The sequence below is a fragment of the Vulpes vulpes genome, chromosome 12 (genome assembly GCF_048418805.1).
Source record: "Vulpes vulpes isolate BD-2025 chromosome 12, VulVul3, whole genome shotgun sequence".
Taxonomy (NCBI): Eukaryota; Metazoa; Chordata; class Mammalia; order Carnivora; family Canidae; genus Vulpes; species Vulpes vulpes.
In genome coordinates, this window is record NC_132791.1 from 8213488 (window position 1) to 8219370 (window position 5883).

The window sequence follows — 5883 nt, forward strand, 5'->3', positions numbered from 1 at the left end:
AGGCCATGCACGCAGGAATGAATGGATGAATTGGATGGATGAATGGATGGATGGATGGATGGATGGATGGATGGATGGATGGAGAAGGCTCTAGTGAGCAATAAAGATACAAAGTTGTTAAGACTCAAAGTTACAGAAAACCTCAAAAGAAAAGGAAAAGTTTGTGGCAAGTAATGGCGTAGCCACATGGTAACACATTTTAGGAATATTAATCTGGGATGAGGATACGAAACGAACTGAAAGTGAGGAAACAAAATGACTTCAGTGATAGCTTTTTGTCTTTTTGGTGGAGAGGGTGGCTGAATGAGGCCCTAGGTTGGACTATGAAGATGGGATGGAGAACAAATCCAAAGGACTAAGTCAGGCATACTCCGTGGTGGTTATAAAATGTAAAGGAAGGGATGCCTGTGTGGCTCAGCAGTTGAGCGTCTGCCTTGGGCTCAGGGTGTGATCCCGGAGTCCCGGGATCGAGTCCCACGTTGGGCTCCTTGCGTGGAGTCTGCTTCTTCTTCTGCCTGTGTCTCTGCCTCTCTCACTCACTCTCTCATGAATAAATAAATAAAATCTTAAAATAAATAAAATGTAAAGGAAGGGGGTGGGGGGGATAAAGGGATCTGAGCAGAGACCTGGCTAGAACTGGTACCTGTAACAGATGTTAGGAAACAGGCCTAGGTTTGAAGAGAGGAGTAAAGGACAAAGATGTTTGGCTTAGGAGAAACCAGGTCTTCAGCTATAATGCTATGTGCCTCTAAGCTGTTGGAGATGTTAAGTGGCAAGATGTTGATATGGGAGACATCTGCTCAGCACAATGGTAGCTGAAACGGAGATTATCTCTAATTAGAAGAGGCCACTTTGGGGCTGTGAGGAGACACATAATGTAGTACTTGTGTGTCAGCCATAAGTAGCAGAAAATGTTTGGAGGTGTCTTCCATCTCTTTCATGCTGTATACACCCACCATTTCTGCCCACCTCTGTATAACTGATTGTGCTACTCTTGGAGAGGAGTCATCTGGCTTGGAAATAAACAGCAAGGTTCTGCATAGAGCCTTCCACAGTGATCCATGGACAAGCAAGCTTGGTGCCACTGACCATCTGTGTTTTGCTTTATACTTTACCAAAATGTCTTCTCATCAAGTTTTTGCATCATGGAACTTCAGAGTGAGGAGACCTTTATATAATGTAGTCCATCCCAATTTTAGAGATGAGGAAACTAATAGCTACTGAGGAAAGTGACTTACAGAGTACCTCATAAAGTAGGAGTAGGGAAAAGAACTTTCATTTTAGCTTCCAAGAGATGTCACTGCTCATCTTGAGTACAGTCTGTTCCCACAGATGTAGTTATTTCTAGAGCTCTAAAAGTAGGTGAGGCCCATGGACAAAGAATCCTTTCCTCCTTACCTCAGCTAAAAGGTACAGATTACCAATATATTATCTTAGAAGTTTGTTATATTTTTTCATGGTTAAAATAAGAATTTATAATACAGATCCAAACCACAATGAGATACCACCTCACACCTGTCAGAATGGCTAAAATTAACAACTCTGGAAACAACAGATGTTGGTGAGGATACAGAGAAAGAGGGACTCTCTTACACTGCTGGTGGAAGTGCAAACTGATGCACTCTGGAATTGCTTATTGTTTAGCAAATTTGATTGATTTCATTATTAGGTTCTAGATTTGGCCTTAACCCATACTTAAATGTGAAGAGTATCATGTTTTTCAAATAAGATTAATTATGTTTCATCCATACACTCATTTGTGTCAGTACCAATATTTATCTCCCTCATTGGCCTTTTGGGGGGGTCCTCTCTGTATCTCTTGGATCTGAATGCCTGTTTCCTTCCCCAGATGAGAGAAGTTTTCAGCTATGATTTGTTCAAATATACTTCATGGTCCTCTATCTCTCTCAGCCTCTTCTGGAATCCCAGTTAGACATATATTCTTCCTTCTCAAGTTATCATTTATTTCCCTAAACATTTCCTTGTGGGCTTTTTTCTTTTTTTCCTCAGCTTCCTTCCTTTCCACCAACTTGTCTTCTATGTCACTTACTCTCTCTTCCACCTCATTAACCCTAGCAGTTAGAGCATCCAGTTTGGATTGCATCTCAGTTAAAGTATTTTTAATTTTGGCCTGATTAGATCTCAATTCTGCAGTAATGGAGCCTCTAGAGTCCTCTATACTTTCTTCCAGAGCCACTAGGAACTTTATAATTGTATTTCTGAGTTGAATTTCTGACATCGTATTTAAATCCACATTCAGTAACTCTGGAAGAGTATTGCTTCCGGTTCTTTCTTTTGTGGTGAATTCTTCCTTCTAGTCATTTTGTCCGTGCACAGTGGCTGTATGAATGAGCTGAGTCAAAAATATCAACCACGACCTAAGTAAAATATGCCATAGATGATTCTGAAGAGATTGGAGTCTAGAAAATAAAAGAAAAAGAACAGAACAAAAGAAAACAAAAGGACTGCTGAAGTGAAAAACAAATTTTAAAACAAAATAGTAAAAATAAAAAAACAAAAACAAAGAAGAAGAAAGAAAAAGGAGGGGGATCGTGGTAGTGTGGAAGTGATGGTGGAGAGAGAATATAGCCTCCTTGATAGAGGGGGATCCTCTCAGTTCTGAGTATATTTTGTTCTGTATGTTAGAAGATGCTCAATCCCAGATTTATATAAACCAGCAATACTTAATATAAAGACCCAACATCAACCACAAAAACATAAACAAGATAAAAGGGGGGCAGAATGGGAGGGAAGAGAGAATATAGTCTCACAGAATGAAACAACCCTCGTGTGTTAGAAGGTACTGACTTTCACCGTTGTAAAACAAAATGAGACAAAAAACAAAAACCCATATTTCATGTATCTACCAAAGTTAAATTGAGTACATTGAAGGAAATCCAGAAGTGAAAAATATATCTAAGACATGTAATTGCAGAAGTATGAAAGTCAAAAAGGAAAAAGCTTAAAAATGAGTTGGTAAAATAGTGTAGTTAAGGCGGGAAAAAAGAAAACAATGGAAATTTTTATATAAAAACAAGTCATAATGAAAAGAGAAAGAAATGAAAAAAAAAAAAAAGACCTCTAGCTCTACATATTTTCCCTCAGTCCTGGAGCTTTCTAGTGCTGCTTATTCAGTAAACTTGCTTTTCCCCTGTTCTTCCAGCAGTTCTGGGGGAGGGACCTGCTGCCCTGATTTTCAGGTGTCTGTACCTGGGCGGAGATGCCGGCCCCTTGCCAGGTGCAGGGCTCAGCTCGAGCTGTTGATCGGGTGAGGCCTTTGCTCCCTAGCGGCCCCACCTCTGCCAGGTCCAAGGTGAAAAGAAGAGGGAAAAAAATGGTCAGATTTCCAGCTCTGGAGTCGGGCTCCCGAGAGTGAGTAGTCTCCCAGTCCGCAGGCCCGGATGCCCCTGGGGTTGCGCTGGGGTGCGCTGATCCGCACAGCCCGGGGCGCCCCGCCGTGTGCCTCCCCGCCTGTGCCCGCCGTGGGGGGGGCGGAGGACAGCCAGTTTTGTCCGCCTCATTGTGCCCGGATGGGGGCCCTGCACCTGTCGCCCGGCCCTGGGGGCTGGCTTCTCCCAGATGCCCCGAGGGCGGCGGCGCTCCCGCCCTTCACCGAGGCGGGACTGCGGTTTGCCGCGAGCCTTCTCCCGGGCGCTCCTCCTCTCCCAGTGTCTGCGGGAACCTTGTGGTTCTGCCCGATTTCCCTGACAAGCACTTCCCGTCAGGGAAGACTCCGGCTTGGATTTTTAAGGTTCCCGCTTGTCCAGGGCCGGGCTTTCCTGCCCGGGAGGCTTTCCTGGCTCCGCTTTCGCCCGGCTGGTGGCAGTTCCCCTCCCCGACTTGTTTTTCTCCACCTTCCTACCTTGTTAGAAGCCAACACTTCTCTCTCTCTAACATTCCAGCTGTTCTCCTTTACATCTCAGGTCAAATTCGTAGGTTTTCATGATGTTCTGAAAGTTATCTAGGTCAGTTTGTGGGACCAGAGGAGTTTCTTTTGTGGTGAATTCTTCCTTCTAGTCATTTTGTACGTGCACAGTGGCTGTATGAATGAGCTGAGTCAAAAATATCAACCACGACCTAAGTAAAATATGCCATAGATGATTCTGAAGTTATCAAACCATTTAGATGTCAAGAGTAGAGGACCCCTACTCTTCAGCCATCTTCCTACTGTTCTATTATCTCCCTCAAATGCACAATTAGAACTCAACAGAGATCATGTCTGACTTAATGTCTTAAAGTAGCTAGATCTATTTATAACGCATAATAAAAGCCATTTCTCTTTACTTTCCACAAAACTTTCAGTTTGGGGCCAGCAGACCGATTCATAATACTAGCTGAATGTTAGCTTAGCTTAGCAATGGCCTTCACTCAAAGTATCTCCAAGGTTTGGGCGTCAAAGTTTATTGCCCTGGTCAAAGTCCACAAAAACAAACAAATAAACCCTCAAAGAAAACGAACTAGGATTTTCTAAACAAATTCAATAGTACTAAAATATTTAATTCTCTAATCTCAACTATTTTTTCACCTAACACTTAAATCCTGTCTACTAACTGTAGTTTTTAAGATTATCTGCATGGTTCCTACCTAATAGATGTGCTGTGAAACACCAACCTAATTTGCAGAACTTGGAGAATTTGTAAAGAAATAAGACTGGGATCCCTGGGTGGCGCAGCGGTTTGGCTCCTGCCTTTGGCCCAGGGCGCGATCCTGGAGACCCGGGATCGAATCCCACGTCGGGCTCCCGGTGCATGGAGCCCGCTTCTCCCTCTGCCTATGTCTCTGCCTCTCTATCTCTCTCTGTGACTATCATGAGTAAATAAATAAAAATAAAAATAAATAAAAAATAAAAGAAAGAAGACTGAGGAAAGGGTTAGTAGTGGAATCTGTCTGTTCTGAAGACATTTGACATGAATATGATCCTAAGAGTAATTTTAGCACATAATTATATGGAGTGATGATAGCAATGAACAGCTATGCACCATAAACCATAAACCATTTAGATGTCAAGCAAAAGGAAATGGTGATAGGATAGCCTTAAAAAAAAAAAAGCACAAGAAAAAATGTCTAACTAGTGAGGTTGTCGGATCCTCTGCCCAAGATTCTTCTCCAGATGGTTCTAAAATTGAGAAACTTTTGGGTTTTTTGGTGGGGGATGGGCAGAGTATGGAGACAATAAAGATTACACTTGTAACAACTAATTGCTCTTCCTTCATTCTAGGATTTTGAAGCATATTTTGTTGAGGGAAGGAAAGAGAAGAATCATAGGCATTCGGTTAAGGAGAGTCCATTTATCTTGACCCATGCAATGACCCTGATTCTAAAAGAATGACCAAACTTTTACCAAGTGAGCAGGCTGCTGGGGCTGATTCCAGAAATGAGGTTTCTATACAGCCAGGAAAATATACAACAATCTAGCAGATATGCAAAATAATATCCAACTTTACTTTTACTTTGTTTTTATCAGCCAATCTTCATGAATGCTAACATACTCCCATATTACTAGATTTAAAAAAAAAACCTAGAATACCAAAAGTTTGAAATTTTAACAGATGGGCAAGTGCCTTAGAAAAATAGAACTATTTCAGAATTTTAGAACAGCAGAGGGATCCTACTGATAATCTAGTTAAAGTCCTTCCCCAGTTTTCTATCTAATGAGGCATCTGAGGCCTTCACTCACAGACTAAATGACTCACAAGGACAAAACTTTCCTCAAGCCTCTTTGTATATATCACATATTTGGGCTGAGCTCCTGAAAGAACTCATTTGTTTTAGCTAGAAAAAGACTCTGCATATCTATTATCTACACTAATCTTTTAAAAGTATGTAATACAAAATCAATTATGTTAATCCTTGATTTAAAATGTCATACCAACAAACTTATGA